The sequence below is a fragment of the Brachycentrus maculatus genome, unplaced genomic scaffold, assembly GCF_059751285.1.
Source record: "Brachycentrus maculatus isolate JH-2025_06_01 unplaced genomic scaffold, ASM5975128v1 h1tg000179l, whole genome shotgun sequence".
In the NCBI taxonomy this organism is placed as follows: Eukaryota; Metazoa; Arthropoda; class Insecta; order Trichoptera; family Brachycentridae; genus Brachycentrus; species Brachycentrus maculatus.
Genome location: NW_028280930.1, coordinates 647865 through 668794, shown reverse-complemented (window position 1 = coordinate 668794; position 20930 = coordinate 647865). Strand labels below are relative to the sequence as shown.

General features: G+C 31.1%; 1 protein-coding gene across 1 annotated transcript in view; it reads right to left on the bottom strand.

Annotated features, from left to right (window-relative positions):
* The window catches only part of tio (zinc finger domain-containing protein tiptop), a 320884-nt gene extending 302519 nt beyond the window's left edge, over window positions 1-18365 (bottom strand). The window contains exon 1 of the mRNA XM_088262397.1: window positions 17746-18365. The gene's annotated coding sequence lies outside the window, so the exon portion shown is untranslated. The remainder of the gene's footprint in view (window positions 1-17745) is intronic.
* Between the last annotated feature and the right edge of the window lie 2565 nt (window positions 18366-20930).

The following is a 20930-nucleotide window of genomic DNA, read 5'->3' as shown; positions in this document are numbered from 1 at the left end:
GATATAACGGATAAATAAAGACGTTACTATTACCCATTACGGTGTAATGACATAGATCGCCAATCATGGCCAATCATCGAGATCAAACAAAACACAAATATACAGCAAAACAAAGCAAAACTTTACGTCGAACTATCGCACGACAACAAAGCTCCTTTGTGTAGTGCTCACCAAAACCGTCTCGAAATGAAAGAACGCCATCAAGCTGTCACCAGCACATCCAAAGTCCGATAATGATAGCGCGAGAAAAAAAAGCGGGAAACTAAAGTACAAAGAGCGTATCAAACATCTCACGGGCCAATCGGTCAATTCGATCTCCGGATCACGCTCCGAGCACATTGCCCGAATCATTACAGGCGGACATCTCAGACCGAGATGTTCTCAGGCGCATTCGGGGAATACGCCCTGAACCCTGACTCCATCCAACAAGGCCGTCTCATCCGACACCTGCTTCAGTCCAGGCATTCCCAGCGAGCCAAAGCGTTGCGGAAATATTATATTACGATATCTTACAACATTTTGAGTGTGCACAAATACTTGTTCACAAATCTGGATTATCTCCAATTATAGGAGTTATTTTATTATTATACTGTATTTTATAGAATAAAATAACAACTTTGTATTTTTTTCCACATGAATTTTATTTGACCAGCAACCGGGTTTCGTTGTAACCGATATCATCACCAGTCTGATCATGTCGCTTACGACGAAACCCGGTTGCTGGTCAAATAAAATTCATGTGGATAAAATTACATAGTTGGAGTTATTTTCATATTGTTTGTGAACAAGTATTTGGATATACTCAAAATGTTGGAAATAAATCAACTGGTCAATTTATAAGCTAAAAATAATAAAATGAAAATGATATTTTCTGGCGTTTCTCATGTATGTGACCCAGGATTCGGACTTCACGTACAATTGAAAGAGTTTCTGCTTAATAAAAAGCTTCTTTCATCTCACAACAGATGTCTCTAGTGAAGCTCCAGTGATTCAAGCATAATGTGTCAAAATTGGATCATATATAAAGAAATTCCAAGAATTTGAGTAGTGTGGTTGTCCATAATGGGTAGAATTAGTGAATGTTACACGTGTGTAAAGTGAACACTTAAACCAGCCTATGACGGTCGTCAGCCCCGTAAATGCCCAGATTTCCATATTCTTTTTCATCTTTGTTGAGATGTCTAAAATATTACGATATCATGCTGGAAACCAGGTCTACAGGTGCTTTAGAGGCTAACTTGTCTCTGAGAATGTTCAAAGGCATTTTAGAGGTTCCATTGTCACTGTGAAACTACCGATAAGAGATTGATTGATTTTAATACGAAAGGTGACTTCATCTTATCACTTATACAAATATCTCGTTCATAGCACGAGTAGTTTTGAATACTAAAAAAAAAACCTGTTAAATAATATTCAGTCATTACTATTTCAATTGCCATTAATATTTATCATTAAAAATATACCAGTTATTTTTTTTTTATAAATAAAAAGGTAAATGTTCGTTTACTTAAAATCTTAAATCGTTATATCATGGAGGCAATAACAACAAAAATGTGTTCACCTGCATACAAAATCCTTGAACATATCGTAGTCGTTCAGGAGAAAATGACCAACTAACAAAACGTAAAATGTTCAGGAGGGCCATTTAAGTCACTTTTGCCTGACAAGAAAATAAATATCAACAGTTAGTCATTTTTAACAAGTCAATATATTATACTTCCAAGTTTAAATTCCTTTGGAATTTTTTCAGGGCAATATTAAGCTAGTAAGATATCAAATAGTCAATGATCACGTTTTTGTAAAAAATGCACTTGGTCACTTTCTCCCGTATGACTACGATATAAGCAATGGAAATATTGGTACGAATATTGTGTATTTCTTGTTTGCCCGAGCACGTATGTAGCTTTTGGTTGAAATCCAGCGCTCGCCGCTGATATGTATAATACAGTGTGGTGATGCGTGTGGTGAACCGCGACGGCTGAGCGAATCATAACCCGGTTTTGATCGCTCAGACAGAAAATTATGTTTCCAAAATCAATTAACCAATTGCGGCGGAATATGTTTGCTTCTCAATGAAGGGTTGTTCTTTTTTCGCGATCCCCATTGTTTGAGTGCGCGCCGGCACAGCGAGAGGGGTACAGTGAACACGTGGATGCGGTAGTACCAGGTTAGCCTCCCCGATTCTGTTTGTGAAACGTTTCCAACTAGAAACGATAAAGCCAAACGGAACGTCATTGATTCGTATCCCGATGCAGCGTTTGTGAAAATGAATGGGAAGGGTTTTCATTTTCGATTGAAAATAAGAGTAGGCTTTTAACTTTCAGGTGAACGATATCCATAATGCCAATACAACAGATAAACATATACGTACCCAACCTAACAAAGGCACCAAAATCATCAAATGAAAAAGTGTCAAAAGTATAATATGGAAGCGCGTAACGTTAAATGCAATAAATAACTTAACTAAAAATTAAGGAAAGAAATCGAACAAAAATATTAATAAGCGCCCTGGCGTAATAGGGTAGACACTCAACAGCGACACTGGCAAATGCAAAATGAATTCAAGAAATATTTATATTCAATTGATCAAAAGTTTTTGTGATAAATTTTTCACATCAAAGTTTCCCATCCTTACATTTCTTCCTACAGACAAGCCTGTGAAAAAAGGGGCTTTGGTTATAAAAAGAAAATAAAAATATAACAGAACCTGCATTTAAAATGAAATAAAGACGCCTAAAATTATTGCAAACATATTTCAAATATATAAAAGTTTATTATTCCTGCATAAAATATTTCTTCTTTAAGTACGTTGAAATACACGTGTATTAAAAAATATATATAACGAAATCATCAAAATATAATAACTTACCTACCATACTAACTGGTTTATTTACAATTTCTGTTAAATTATATTGTAAGGTTAGTGAAATCGTTCAAACAGAATTTAATTTAAATAAAAACATAAAATCTTAGATTGATCCACGTAACTCGGTGCATAAATTTTAAAATGTGGGCCGATTTTATTTAAATTTATTAATATATATATATATATATATATATATATATATATATATATATATATATATATATATATATATATATATATATATATATATATATATATATATATATATATATATATATATATATATATATATATATATATATATATATATATATATATATATATATATATATATATATATATATATATATATATATATATATATATATATATATATATATATATATATATATATATATATATATATATATATATATATATGTATATATATTCACATATATTAAATTGCTATAGGTCTATGAGGATTAAGAGTGATTTCAGTAAGAACTATCGTACACGCAGATAAATTAAAGTACATATTACATTTCACCGTCGAATGGAGGCTTAAATGTTAAAATTTAATAACACATAAAATAAACCGTTATTGTCTTTCAAGACCTAATCGAGCGTATAGTGGTAGAAACATTTATATGGGCATTGAATAAAATTACGCGGCGTTATTTTGAAATTAGCATTTTACAATAAGGACCATAAAGTAGGATTATAATAATACAGAATCTTTATTTTATATGACACGCGCTATTATTAGTGAAGCCAGGCGACGTGTGAAGTTGTTGGTCTTATATCGTGATATAAATCTTTAAACCCGCTATAAAAATGTACTCGGTTTTTATTTTAAATTGAACGGAAGAAATAAACAACGAAACGAGGAGAAAAAAGTGCTTTTCAAAGGATACTTTGTTTTTTTATTGCGATAAAGCTAAAACCTGATTACACTACCCACGAAATTGAAAGGTGCGAGTATTATTTTGGCGAGTAAGTATTTCTTAACGCGAGGTCCTAAAAATTTATTAAAAAACTAGCTGTACCCGGCCACGCGTTGCTATGGCTCAGTCTGGTGAAATGCAAAATAAAGAAAATAGAAATCACACATTTGAAATATGTTGTCAAGAAACACGCTGTTCGCCATGAGTGTTGTTAAGTATTGCGTTTGTTGCTGTTATATTCAACAAATGGGGCTGCGATTGAGGTGAAAAAATATATTGTTACCAGTGAATACATTTCCATTAACCCTTTCCGTTATCATTAATTCCGTTAACCCTTAAGCACAAACTTAAAGTAAACTTTGTAACATGTGTGAAAAACCATTTAAAATTTCAGTGAAGTAAGTTCATTCTCTAATAAAATACTCATATAATGATTGCTGCCATAGAGAATCTATTTGATAACAAACAGTAAACTGTCATATCACATAAAACCTCACAGAAAGGTTCTACCCTAGAAGTTCCTAACATTCGATAATTGTTTCTAAATTTAAAATTTCTTAACATAGATTAGATACATTTTTCCTATTTTTTCATACTATTTTTTTCTATTTAGATATTAATAACCCTTAGCTTACTGCGGTCATGACGTATAGGGTTAGATCTCACCATATATCTAAGTCTTAATAACTAGCAATATTTTATTTAAAAATAATAACCTTTGACAGAAACCACATTACCAGAATAAAAATCGCATTAGTAGTTAAAATAGAAATTTAGAAAACCGTTTTAATTATCTTTAATTAAGCTGTGATAATAATTCATTCATCACTATAGTACTTCACTCTTGAGAAGAAATAAGATTAATTAACTATACATAAAAACAGAAGAAGCTTGTAATATTGCATCGCGGATGAGAACTTTTAATGGCAGTACTATCAAATTGTTACTTGTTGTTCCTATAACAACCTTCTTGTTAGATAAAGGTGTTGATTACAAAGATAACATATTTTCATTAGTGAAGCATGCCTGTAAACCAGTAATTACATTTGTATTTTACAAGTTTATATTCAAATTATTACGCATTGTTTAATTCGGTCTGGGAACTAACGGTACAAATATCAATTGCCAATTCTAAAAAAAACGTTAAAACGATAACACTGTTTTGGCGCTTAAAAATCTTGGTTTTTTTAATAATATTTATTAGTTGTCTTAGAAAATTCTCCTTGCCTTTTACGTACAAGGATTTATAGCACATTTAGTTTATATACCTTAAAAATGATAGTGAATGTCTACACTTAATAATAAATTAAAAAGATTGATCCCTAAAGCAACAAAATAGATATTTTATTTATTGTTTCGGCATTTACTTTGTGGTAAGACAAGTTAAAATTATTAAAGAAAACAATTGTTTTTTACAACTAGAGTGGTAAAAAAACAAGTAAGATAATAGATAATATGGATTCAATATTATTTTTTTAATTGTATTCAATATCTTACATCAATCAAGATGAAAGGTACATTTAAAATTGCACTGAACAATATACATAAATTTTCCATGTTTTAATCTCATATTACATTAAAAACTTTCTTTGTTGAGGGGGGGGGTTTAAAAGTCTAAATTTAGATACGCGAACCCTGTTGCTTTAGACTCCATATTCTAACATTTTTTTAAATGTCTGACTGCTACATTGATTCAAATATTTCTAAGAAATACATTAAACTCGTATAAAAATAATAACACCACTGAAATGCTTTTTCACATTTTTTTTAAATTTGACCAGCTTCGTCGTAACAGACATCATCAGATTGTTTTTTTTAACATAAATAAATCAAAATTGATAAAAAAAACTATCATTAAAATTATGTGGCATTACGAAAAAGCTAAACTAAAAAACATGTGTGGGTATTGTATTTTTTTCAAATGAAGCAAAGAACGTATAAAGTATCTACTATAAGGATTTCTTTGCATAAATAATATTTCTTTGGGTAAAGAATTAGTTTTATAGTTTAAAATGAAGTGTTTATAGTGGTATAAAAGTGATAATGATTGTATAAAATAAATTTGATTATGTTGAACTTCGTATACAAAATCATTGAAATGGACATTTTATTCTTAAAGAGCTATGAAAGTCAATGCGGAATAAATTAACGATTCACTTTGCAGTTCAGATAAAACCAAAATGCATGTTTTAAATAAATACGAAATGGAGAAATAACGTGCATCCTTATATAAATTGCACGAATAAATAACATAGAAATATAATATCATATTAGTTAACAAAATTTTTATAAAATTAATTTACAATAAATATTTGTTTTCAATAAATGGCCATCTGTATAATAATGTAAATAAATGGTCAGATAATAATTAATATGTAGCACAAACATTGCATGAAAAAACATAAATTGTTTTATATCCATTTTATTTTTTGACATCTCATCAAAGATAAAGAAGAATATGGAAGTCTGGACATTTACGGGGCTGATGCCCAGACTTCCATATTCTTCTTCATCTTTGATGAGATCTAAAAAAAAACTCCTTTAATTGGAGATAATCCAGATTTGGTGAACAAGTATTAGGACACACTCAAAATGTTGTAAATGTATGATTAAATTAATATATTGATTGGTCTAGTCAACTCAAGGGACTTGTAAACCCATCGGTGTATAAGTTACACAAACAAGTACCAGTACGGGTATGCAAGCTCGAGTGCCATGACCAAATGGCAGCAACGTCCTTCATTCTCTATCTGTATGTCAACAAATATATTTTATTCCCAATCCCAAGAATCTGGAAAGCAGAACTGATCACTTTACCTTCATATTATTAATGATAAGTTTACACCACGTCGAAAAGTTTGGAGTGCCCTTTTCACCATCCGGGTATGGATAGTGATAAAGCAACAAAAACAAGGACAGTCAATACATTTCGTTTTATGCCCGTTATGAATACTCGAATCCCAAAGAAAAAATAATCTAAATATTTCACAAAATGACGTCAGTCTTCATTTTAAAATCTGATAAAGTTAAAGGCTATTCAATTAAATTCTTTCAGATGTCATTGTCTGCTTAAATATCAGTGACATTTATTAGACAAAGAAATATTAAGCTGATAAAAAGAAGAGAGATTAATTAAAAGCCGCCTGAGATTGACGTCAGAGGCCATCAAACTTAAGAATACCAATAATGTCAAATTCACTTTCAACCCCTGTCTTCTAAGAATTTGTCTTGCATATTTCCCAGAGTTCCGGGGCTTGAAGTATGAACAAAAACTTTATTCAATCAAAGAATCAGTGATTGTTGACTGTTATAAATTTAATCTTTTTTCTTTTTCTTTTATTAACATAAATTGTATAAATTTATTTAAATTACAATGTTAAAGATATATTTTTTTAAATTGTTGAGACTCACCAAGCCATCTTGTGTGTCTTCTCGGTGGAGTTCTTTTTTTATTAATTTTTTATTATAATTTATATTTGAAGCACTAACTTTGTGATTTTCCATTTTATAATTAAAATGTAACTTTGTTTAAAAATCACTGTAAATATTTTATTATAACTTTTAAAAAGTTACATTTAAAAAAAAAAAAAAATTTAACCATTTAACCTAATATACACACAAAAAAGAGAGAAAAATTAAGTAGAAGTATAAACATTTTACAATTTTCATAAAATTAACTCCAAATACAAATATTATTATGTGATAATAGTTTATATTATTGTCAAAGGAAACTTACAAATAGCACACGATAATGCATTCAATTTATGTTTTGGACATTTATATAAACATCACAATGAAGACTAGAAAAAAATACATTTATTTTATAGCACGTATATTTTGTGATTGAAGCCAATTTATCTAAATTAATATATGTATATAAACATAAATAAAAACAGCTTACTTTTTTCATATTCTGCCTTTTTAATTGTACCAACTTGAACTTTTTGCCGTCTTAGTTTAATGTTTAAATCTTAATATTTTGATTTCTAATTCTATCATGCAACGATTTCCACATATGTATTTAAATTTAAATCAACACATATCGCTCACTCCTTTCAAGAACGTCATAAATCAAAAATCGTCAATTTTCAGCTCTGCATGTTTTCGGAATGCCCAGAAAATGTACTATATACCAGTAAAAGAGGCATATTTTAAAATTAATATTTACCCGCTACAGGGCAGAAAGTGTTGTATTTGCATTTTAAAGAAATGGTTTAATTACTTTTTTTAAATATACTTAAAAAATTTCAAATGGAGAAAAAAACCATTTTTCTCCTAAAAATATCTGTTGCACAGTAAAAAGTTCAATATAAGCTAGTATATTTTTTATATAATGTATAATATTTTTAAACATTAAAAACTTTCTCCTAAAAAATCAAGTTTTTGATTCCGTTCTTGAAAGGATTGAGCGATATGCACTTAATTCATCGTGAAAAAGAAGCAATACTCATGCAACGATCGAATGTTTGTTTAATAAGTACGTTAGTACATACGAAAGGTTTTGTTTTTCTGCTTTGAAATATATATTATGTGGGTCACATAATTAATATGAGTAACTGCGTGGGTTCAAAAGCGAGCATAAAATTTCGGAATAGGGCCGGAGATGGGGGTCGCCAGTCGCCCGCGCGTCAGCGGCTACCTACCCCCGTAATTGGCTCGGCTGACTGACGGCCTACATGGCGATTAAATCAATATGATATGACAGTTACGGGCGATTTATGGCCGATGTTAATTACAATCATGACGTCAGATACTGTTCCCGACCCCAGGGAGGGGCGGAGGAAGAAGGGAAGACCCCACAAGAAACTACTCACAATGCAAGCAATTTGCTCGCAGATTTACAATCTGATCTTGGTATTGGTTTTAAAGTAATAAATTAATAAATCAAAAACTGACTTTCATTGAAAATCTTACTGGGTAAGTATACAAGTTGTATATTTGTATCAAATTTACATAAATAATTTCAGTTTATACTTAAATTTGAGGTAAAAATATCAATGAAAATTTCCTCCATGCTATACCCGTAGATTTTCATTTACAACTACTACTACTACTACTACTGCCATCACGCCGTTTCCCAGCGGGGGTTGGGTTGGGGGATGGAATGCCACACTCTTCTATCCTGACATACACTTCTCGCTTCCTTCACATCCAAACATCTAGTCATACCTCCGCCCTCCTCTCATACAAACCGATTACGCAGACTTCTGACTCAACCAGATTTCTTCTTAATCTTGTCAATTATTTCTATGTAGTTCAGCCTTACATCCATTTATATATATATACATATATATATATATATATATATAAAATATATATATATATATATATATATATATATATTATATGATATATATATATATATATATATATATATATATATATATATATATATATAATATATATATATATGTGTATATATATATATATATATATATATATATATATATATATATATATATATATATATATATATATATATATATATATATATATTATACATTTCTTCGACCAAAAAATAATGAAACCATATACCAATATGATTTAGGAACCAACACATTTAGATACATACAAAATAACTGGGCAGAAATTGTATGCATATGTAATTTTAAATATGGTGCAAGTATACTAAAATCATCCAAACAGAATGTTGGGATTTTATAAAGTAAGGGAATGTAAATTTATCATTTTCTCTTAGATACTGAATAAAGTAAACATGTTTATCGATCGCACATTGTCCATAAAGATGTCATTCTATCCTTTGCACATACGGGAGTGGGAACGGGAAACGGGATTCTAGAGACCTCTGCAAGATGAAAAATGATCAACTCTAAAGATATCATGTGTAGATTTATGTGGTAAATGAGTGACGTGTCGAGGTGATAGTGTTGCTACTAACGCAAATTACTTACCATTTATTGAAGCATAATAATTTACGAGAATTGCAGCCATCATAAATTGTAGTATCGTAGAAGTGAAATGCAAAATAAAACCACAAATAACGTGTATGTTTAACCAAGTAACTAACCATCAAGTCGTTTCCCCGCAGGAGTTGTGAGAAAGTATAGAACAATATTTGACTCTTCCACATTCATGCATCTCGTTATCCATACCCGAGTATTTGAAGTACTTGATTATCGACGTCAAGTATATTACGGTCTTCCTTTGCTTCTATATTCCATCAATATTTGCTTTAACGGTGAAATCGTATAAAATAATGTAATCTTTAACATTTTTAATTGATTATTTTTATTATGTAGTAATACCGTCAATCTGTCATTAAAAAATTATTAATTTATTCGACAGGTACTTTACGGTAACATCTGTCCATTTTTAATATAAATTTTACTTGGGAAATACCAATATTTCTTAAAGTCTTATATGATTACAGTTTTTTTAAAAAAACTATGCGGAATGCATCAAAACATGTGTCCCAATAGATTTTAAGATACTGATAGAGGTATTTAACAAGTGAAATTTTAATTTTAATGTTATAAAAGCAAATCAGAAAAAAACATAAGTATTTTAAAGATACCTTCTAACAAAAAATAAATGGAATGAAAAATCTAAAAATATTATTCAAAGTGTGAGTTATGTGGCATTCATTACATTTTGTTTGTGAAAACAATGAATCAAGAGTTCGGGATTGAAAGAGTAAACAAACACGTTTTGCCCGAAGAGGTATCTCCGAGTCACGTTTTTTGACGTACAAAAGACAATCTTTACATTTTTATATACCATTGCGTCAATTAGCACGATCCTACAAATATTTTGATACGACTGACGTGATAATCAATTACGTTTGTCGGTCACTTAAGGAGCAGTAAAGTGCGAGATGGGCGCAACTTGTGTTAGGCTCAGTATTTACGACCTATAAAATGCTCCCATAAAGTTAACTTTCAGTGGCAAAGTAAGTACCCAAAACGGCTCTCGTTCTCAAGTGGCTATTAGGAATCCTTGATTTCCTCATTCGAAAATACAAAAAAGTGACGTTTTTCTACTAATTATAATTGGCATTTAATCTTTGACAATTCGTAAAATTACACAGGATTTTTTTTATACACCTACCCAATTGTACATAAGAGAACGGTATCAAAAGTTAGAATGATTTTTATATACAAAAAACCAAGAACATTATGTTTTGGAATGCATTTTGAATACAAAGATGCTATTGTTATTTTTTCTTTGAAAATAAAAAAATCGCCTTGTGCTTTTACGTAGACAATAATAATTATTATTATTATTATTGATATAATTTTGAAAAATTCAAATAGGGCAATTTTCGTAAAAAATTTTTTGGTGACAAAAGTGTATAATGTGTGCAAGGAAAGTGATTTATTGATGAATGTTAGCAAATCCAAAATCATGGTTTTTGAAAGAGATGAATGTAGATCTGAGTGTGAAATATTGGTAAATGGGGAGATTTTGGAACAGGTAGATGATTTCATATATTTGGGTAGTATGTTTTCTAGGGATGGAAAGATTGATAATGACATAGAAAGGAGAGTGAATGCTGGGAACAGAGTGAATGGTGCACTAAAATCAGTTTTAGCAAATAAAAATCTATCAGCGGAAGCTAAACTGGCAGTACACAATGGAGTTCTGGTTCCAACCCTTATGTATGGAAGCGAAGCATGGAGTTGGCAAAAGAAGGATGAAAGCAGACTGAATGCAGTCGAAATGCGATCCCTCAGACGAATGTGTGGCAAAACGATGTTTGATAGATGTTCGAATGATGAAATAAGGAAAAAATGTAAGGCTGAGATAAGCATTATCGATAAAATTAAGAAAGGTGTGTTGAGATGGTTTGGACATGTGGAGCGTATGAGTGAAGAAAGAACGGTTAAACAAATTTATGGAGCAAATGTAGTTGGAAAAAGAAGCAGAGGACGACCGAGGAAAACTTGGCACAATCAGGTATGTCAAATACTTGAAAGCGGCCGGGTCAGGAGTCGTAATAATCGTCGGGTATGTATGAGGAGATGCATGAATGTAGAAGAGGCAAAGAATGTTTGCAAAGACAGAGTGGTGTGGCGTTCGATTCTCTCTGCCTACCCCTGCGGGGAAGCGGCGTGATGGTTAGTTAGTTAGTTAGTTAAAATGCTATGTTTCTACGATATCAATATATAGCATTTTACACAGGCAATAGAAATGGATCTTGAAAGTTATCTAGAGGAAGACCAAAAAAATCATGGGTGCTACAGAAGGCATGTCCCAGGTTACGTTGTCCAGGTCAGAAGGACCTACAACCTGAGGACGAGAAGAGCTGACCCCAGCAGTCTACAAAGACGATAAGCTGGGATATAGCTAGGAAGAAGAAAAACTACATTTAAAAAAAAAAAAGCTTCTAAAATTTAAACTGTTAAAAACCTTTTCAATGTTAACTATTTCAAAAATAAACCGAATATTTCTCTTACGTAAAAGTATCACATAAAATTCAATTTTATTGTGATGTCTTTAGTAGATCTAGGAGCAGCATTTACATTTTATGATGCGATCTTTACATTCGCACTCCTAGAATTGACAACTCGCAATGTTCTGTGTTCGGTGTTCACACACATTTTTCTCAACAAAAATACACTCTCACGCGGAGAGCGCAGGCGACAAACACTCTCCCGTCCCGTCTCCGACAATCTCCCTGACTCCTGACTCGATTGATTTATTGACGACATCTGTTTTTGAAAGCCCGAAAACTAGCATGTGTTTAATATTACTTTAATAATGGATACGAGATACGCGTATATTTTTGGAAGGATCGGCCATTTTTCCGTTGTGTATTGAGGAGATATATTTCACGCGGCCCATTGGGCGTAACATTTAAGATTTAATAGAGGATATTATTTTCTTTTCCGTAATATTTTATCGCAATTAAGTGAATAATTTGACACGCCATTCATTCATCACAACAATTAGAATCTAAAAATAATTACGTTATTTTTTAAAAACATTTTTTAACATAAAAATATTTGAATGGGGTCAGGTCAGAAGTCGAAATAGTTAGCGGGTATGTATGAGGAGATTCATGAATGTGGAAGAGGCGTGTGGTGTTCTTTTCTCTCTGCAAAGTGGTACAAAATGGTTCGATTTTTTATCAGTGAGAAAATAGATATGCTTAACTATATAAAATCAAAGCACTATGTTCTTAACCACTTTTTTTTAAACATTTTTTCTCGAGCCGGTTTTGACAAAAATCTTGTCATCATCAGGGTTAAACATGTACACGTTTAACCATGATGATGACAAGGTTCTCGTCGAAACCGGTTTAGGAAAAAATGTACCAATAAAAAAGTGGTTAAAAACAAAGTTGATTTATTGTATAAAGTTTATAAAATGTGCCACAAAGTAAATACGAAAGACATTTTTAAAAATAGGTAGAATGAAAAATTAATGATTAAATATATAATGATTAAATATAGTATCAAAAGTATAAGTATTTACCTATTCACCATTGATTATTTTTAAATGGTAAAATATTTCAGACTTGATTCCCGAATCAATTTCTGAAAATTTAGATACTTGCGTTGTTCGATTCTACCACCCATCCGACTTTAGATTGGGAACTCTCTCCTGATACATAAGTACCTAAATGCCAACATTGTAAGATTCAATAAATTATTTTTGTTTTAAAGACTAGTTAGTGCGCGAATTACGTATGTTAAAGAACAGGTTCACATAATAAATTTACACGCTTCACCAATAATTTCCCATAAACAAGTCGACTATGCGTAGCTTAGGTTCCTCATTGTACAACCATTTCCAATGCAATAAATACGTATTGTTTGATACTTATCTCCCATTTCTAGTTAGCAAGATACCGTTCCTACTATTAAATAGTACTACTATATTTCAATACTATTAGGCTTCCTGCTAACGAGCAATTTACTGCAATACAGCTTCATTACTTAAATGGACAATTTATTATATTTTTTTATTCTTTTCGCCTGCCGAAATGATTTATTTTTTATTTAAGATGATGCATTTGGTCACAAGATGTACCTGTAAACCATTATTTGGTATGTTCGCACCGGCTATAATAAATGGTGAGAAATTACAAACAAGAAAAATATAAAATCATGCGATTAATTTGGTTTAAAAATAGAAAATACACTTGTTAAAAAATATACAAAGTGCCAGTAACAACAAACTGTTTTAAATGAAATGTCTGGTGTATTAAAAAAAATCTACTCGAATTCACACAAATATTAAAATTAGATGAGAGTGCTGAGAGTATACTAGAAAATAAGCAGCTAAATTTTGGAAGATACTAAGATATTCGAAAAGTCTGAAAAAATGCATATCGCTTTGTAAGTTGCCAAAATTTTAACAAGGTTTTTCGGTTATTTAGAGATGATTTTGAGCTGCATTTATTTTGGAAGTAGCTTATAATGTTTTCTTAAAACTTAATTTATGGATTTTACTGGTCAATATTAAAATTTCTCCCAACCCTAAGGAGTTTGAGTGAAAAAATACTAGTCGTCCAGAGTATCATTTTCCTATGCAGGTGGTCGTTGCAATGTATTGCTACCCACGCGTGCAGGTGTTGCTTGCATTTTCAGTACAATAACATTTGAGAATGAGTCTGTTTAAAAAAAAAACCTAAAATGGTTGGTGGCTTTTTTCACTTAAGAACATACTTTATAGATTAGTAGGGAGTATTTTTGTCCTTAATTTAGTGACCTAGGTTTTAGTACTATAAAAAATTAAAAAACAAATTAAAATTAAAGAGCATTTTTTTTTTAATTATGAAAAATCACGACCCGGTTAGAATAATGCTTGCATTTAAATGGATTTTGATAATAATAAACAAATTATTTTTAAGCGGTAGTTTTATGAATGCCTAATATAATAAAAATATTTTAATCATTTTGTACATTTCACAAATAAAGAGCTTGCCATTTTCAAGAAAATATTAAAATAAACAAAATACAAAAAAATATTTAGTATAATCTGCTTTGAGTTAGATATCTTAACAATAATTTAAGGCGAATAACCTAATTATGGTATAATATTTATAATGGTAATGATAGCACTTGAAAAGCTTTTCATGACCAAGTCAATACTATTTTAAATACTTTTTAAAAATAAACTTAAGAAACAACTTTACATAAAATTAATCTCTGTATAGTAAACCTATTCATATAGTTTATCCGAAATAAATAATAACGAAAAGAAATCAACAATTTTCAATTTTTATTTTTATTTTTTTAGCCTACAAATAATAAATGTGATAGCTGGAAATAACACAACTGAGCCTTATTATACAAATTAATCATTTACATTTAATTACTTTACGACATACGAGTGCATTTTTTTATTTTATTTTTAATTTAATTATTCATGCAAAAATATTGTCATAGTTTTTTTTTCAATACTGCTTTCTGAAATCAATATACTTTAAACTTAGCCATGATCATGTTCAGATCAGAGATTTATTAATAGGATGTATTCGTGTTTTAGAGAAGATAATGTAATCTTCTTCATACATAAGAAAACTTTTAATATTTTGTGATGTCACTGACAGACACATGTGACATGATGTAGAGTCTGTGTGGGTTACAAAATTGATTTTGTACACAACTTAAAGGAACACCTTTACAACTACGAAAATACATTTATCGATGCCCGCTGTCGTGGTACATTGATATCAGCTAACTAATAACGAAACATATCCATCCAATAAATTTAAAAATAATACAAAAAATCATTACTATGAGGAGACATGTATTATAATGATTTATATGTGATAAAGCTCATTGAATGTCTTATACATATCACAGTATTTAAATCGGATTTTACAATGAAGGAAATTATTATGTTCGGGTACTGTAATTTTTCTTTTTAATTATTAATACATGTACTCGTATCTCTATTTTAGAATCTTATTATTTTATTTTATCAAAGAAGAATCATTGATCATCGTTTAATTAAGTCAACACCGCATCAATTCAATTGCAACGTTTCTTATGCACCACTGAGTAAATAGACATTGCTTATTTTTGCAGCCTGTCATTCCGAAATAAAAATAGATTTTAATTTGTTTCAGGTTCATACAATTGAAAGTAGAATAATGTTTATTGAATTTTAATGTAATCAAATTCATATTAAGTTACAAAAATAAGCTTTGATTGGCATTTGTCTGCTTATGCTAAAAATTCAGTTAAATTATTACAGTCATTAGAGAATAGTTAGAATCGTGAGAGAATGCATAGTATTGTAGAGGCTAAATGAGAGGAATGTCAAATAGGTGTGCAGTTTTTGACTTTGGCGCCGCTCCAATACTTGAACTCTCACTGCAGATATTAATCTCTGAAGAGTAGCGCTTACATCATCAGTGGTCACCAACACAAGTCATCACCCATCAATCTATGTACAGTATCAAGTGAAATAACCGTAAATTTGGAGACAATTCACGTTATTGAAAAATTTATATATTGTTGATTTAATAAAAGCAATATGGAAATATTATCAGACAGAAACTCGACCAAAAATTTACACAATTATTCTTTGGGACATTACGTATTGATTTGGCATTAACTTTGCGGAATAACAAAATAATTTACATAGAAAAATAAAATACTTGTATTAGATACATTTTTGAGTTTATTATTGTAAACATGACTAGTTTTGAGAACCAATGACGTAACTACATTAATAAACACAAAAAATGGTCTCAAACAAGCGTTATTTTTTATATTTAATCTCTATATGATAAGTAAAAGAGGCTCTTTGATAAGTTACTATTTGATTACATGAAAACAGTTAAATGTCATGAATAAATATAGGTACATTTTCCACATTAGTAAACATCACAGATTATCAGATGCATGGAAATCGAGATACAAACACTTAATTTTCTTGAAATTTATATTTGGTACAAAAATTGTTTAGTAGGTAAATAAAAAGTTAATATGTTTTATTTGTGAAAGGCTTTTGTGGGTAGATACTTTTAAAAGAAAACGAAACTGATTCAAGTCATTTTATTAAACAAGAGAATCTGCCGGTGTCTAAGAAAGAATATGAATGTAAAAATGTGATATTTTAATAAAGCTTACATGTAAAGAAATAGATTTATTCATACATGTGGCTTGTCATTCTAATTTATAAAAGGCTTAATGTTGTGAAAATGAACTATAAGATGGGATTTTCATTATATTATAATTATTTAAGCATGCAGTTTTATATATCATCATTCTTTATATTTTTTTCAAGTATGTAACGTAATAATATGTATTATTCTCAATATTATTAATATTTAAAGCATTTACTTTGTGGTTAGTCATTTTCACTTATTTTTTTTTACAAAAATGATAATAAAATTAGTAATATAACCACTCACCGAACCCACCGCTGAGTGGTTATATACTAATTTTATTAACATTTTTGTTAAAAAAAAATGTAATAATATGTAGGAATGTTAGTCATATAGGTAATAGGGGAAAATAATCCAATTTATGAAAATTAATCAGCAACAATTAATTAATTTAATTTAATTTATTTCGCAAAGAAGAATCTATAAACTGAAATCAATCTTTAGGTGGTTTGAATAAAAGATAAATAATTATTACTTAAAAGCGAATAGAATACACGCCCCTTTTTTGTTGAAAACGTAGGAAAACTCAGGAGCGCGTGTTTACTTTTATTAACTTGTTTCATTTATCAAATTATTTTGAATGAAATACATTTAGGTATAATTTATGTGGGTAGTATAATAATTTTGGAATCTCTTGTTTGGTTGCAATAACTATAAAAAGTACTTGCATACAATATTATATGTTTGCAAGTACCTTCTTACGTAGGTATGTAGGTAGTTCCCTAAAAAAATAATATATAAAACCCTACGAAAATTTTAATATTTTATTTTATTGTACGATTATTACTTTAAAAATAATTATATTTTATCTACCTAGCATAATAGTTATTTGAAGGGAATAAAAATAATTATATCTTATTTACCTTCGAAGCAGTATCTTCGCAAAGTGGTTGTTTTTGACAGTTTCCAAAGTAACTCCTCGAAGTGCTGTGTCAAATCACAAACAGGGTTGCGAATGCACTAAACATGATTCCAATAATATTTTGGCACAAGCTACGCATTTCCAATTAATCGAGAAACTTTTCACATTCACACGCCGTCGCTTGTTTATTTATCTCGTTAATAACAATCGCACTCGCCGCTAGTTTGATCTCCTTTTAATGATCACAAAACGTATTCCAGATATTAAAATACATCAATGTTCTCTTCTGATCACTGGAGACTGATGCCGCAAAATAAAACAAAGCCCAGACGACGTCTTTCAAAACCGCACAAACACGCTGTCAAAACACGGAACACTTTTAATACAACACACATCCGAGGAAAAACAATAAACTTTTTTAAGAAACAAATTGAGAAATGTTTGGTAAACTGATGTAAACACGACACGTTTTGAGGTTAGTTTTTCCGACGTGCGTTCGAAACTGAAAAGGCCGGTACGGTTTAGTACGAAAAGTTGTGTTCGGACGCGGCGCGATGTTCGCCCGCTATGGTGCTATGGAGTAGTGACGCGACCGGCCGGCAGAGCGCCACGGGCGAGAATGACGATGTCGAAATGACGGAGTATCGGCCGGGCGGCGGACGACAGGCCGCCCCTACAGGGTGCATCATGTTTCCCTGATGCATTTTCCGTCCGTCTCGTGGAAAACTCGACTCCTCATCCATTGACTAATAATTAAGGCTCCCATTTAGGTATCATTTAACTACAATTTATTTATAGAATGTTATAAATATTATATCAAAATTCAGAAAATTAAAAACACCGTCAGTTTTTTTTCTTCTCAAAGAAATCTCAGTATTCCCAAGAAACAGAAGTTGGAACTTTCGCCAATATTTTTCAATGCGTACCTTATATTAGTGCCTACTTAAAAAGTATGATAAATAATACAAATAAATTAAAAATAACGATTGTACAAATATTTTTGTACTTTGAATTGTTTTTTTTTTACTTATATATATCGTTATCAAATAAAAGTACATAACGTACGCAAAAAAGGAAATGCGTCATAAAATGTGAAGCTGATTTTGTTTTTTTTTATTACCTAATTTGGTTATTATTACATTCATGTTTATTAAGTAATTTTAAACAAATATTTCGTAAAACTTAACATATGTATAATATATTATACTTATCTATAGTCTCTTATTTATCCATATTAATTATATTTTTAACTCTTTTTAACACTGCGCAATTTTGTAAATAGGTTTTTTTTTATGTCGTTGTTACCTTTATTACAAAAGATTTAAAACCTGTTTACAAATAAAATCATTTTATAACTAAAATATAATTTAAAATAATAGTTAACTACCATATGTTTCAGTATACTTAATACTTAATTAATAAATACACACTTAAAAATATTTTGTTGAATAAAAATTCCTGAAAAAGTGAATATCAGTGGCGATATTGCCCCTAGAAAATTTAGGTGGGGTAGCAGAACCAAGTATTTTTTCAATGCCCACAAACCCCTGTATACAAGAAATCATAATAATATCTTCTCTCCTTGACGACGAGATATTTTGGCGCTGCGCTAGGGAGTGTTGATAAGCCTCATCGCTAGTTCCAAAAGTGCGCTAGACCAAAACAAAATATTGAGCCAACATGAAAGAGCTTCTTTTTCTCACTGTTATCTTCACCTCATGGTGCTTAGGGCACTAAATCGTATCAACGTACTTTTATCTTGATCGTTAATCACACCAAAATAAGTTGATCAGTTCCACTCTCTAGGTATCAGTTCAAAGGGATATTAAATATACATTCAATCACTTATAATTGTTTCGACCTTCTCGGGAATCGAACTCGAGACCTCCACCACGATAGACAAACATGCTGCCCATTACACTACGGATAGCAAAAAATGAACAGTGGATAAAAATATTTAGAGATATTATTTAATATTTGTTCTTCGTTGTGTATAATTCGCACACGTTATTGCACAACGCACGTCGAAAAAAAAACAGTTGTATCTTAATCATGAATTTTAGCCAGAGTTATCAATAGTATGCTTCAGATGCTAGATCTGACTTATTTTTATAAAAAACCTCACCGAAAATCGAGCCTAGAAACTAATATATGTTTTTTTTATAAATTTACGTTTTACTAAGTAAATATTACTGTTTCTTAAAATCTGTTGTCGTACATGTTTCAATGCGTTCTGCATAATTTTCAAACGCCTGTTTGAAAATGACGGGGAATGGATCGAAACACGTGTCACAATAAGACATAGTGGTATTTACTAAGTAAATCTTAAATTAAAAATGGATAGATTTTAGCACAAAGTGACTGTCGAAGCAATTAATAAAATCATATTTGTATGTTCACCAAAATCTCAAACCACTATAATACTTAACAATAATGATAAATTTGGATAATTTATGAAGCGACATTTTCGTAAAATACTACCTCAAGGGCGTAAATTACTAACTAAAACCATTAACCCTCCGTATAGCAAGAAAATCCATGTTTCATTAAGGTAACTATGATTTTTCTGAAAAGCGAAAATTTGCAACGCGTCACATTCGCAGAAACCACCCTGTCTTCCGTCTGTCAGGCTGGCTTTCAATCAAACCGGGCGTCCGCGGCGGCCCCCCTCCCCGCGGCCGCCTCCCGGGGGTGGGGGCGGCCGGCGGGGGGGTCGCGCCGGGGCGGGGGGAGGCCTGTCACACCCGCCGACCATAGTAAACACACTCACCTGTTGTCACCGCCCGCGACAACTTTACGGCTCGCGGCCGGCGAAGGGGGTACCTACCTGGTACCTGCGCGCGGTAGGTACCCACCGCTCGCGGGTGCTTCCAATGCACTCGAACCCCGCGTTCCAAATTTAATATCGCATGCACTTTGAAAAAAGTGGAGTGCATTTCGCTGACAGAAGTACTATACACAGGAGTATTATACATTAAGTTCGTTTCGTTGCATTTTTTGAACTTCAAATATTAACATTCATTGATTCGGGGGCCACTTTGGGCGTTTGTGCACTACACGGAATTTACCGTCCGGCACGTCAGTTAGCGTTTTAAAACGATGATTGGCTTGTGATTTTGTCCATCTTTCTTCGGATAGGAGCTCTTGATCGGTGCGTGAACACGTTGCGCGTAAATTTGATTACAC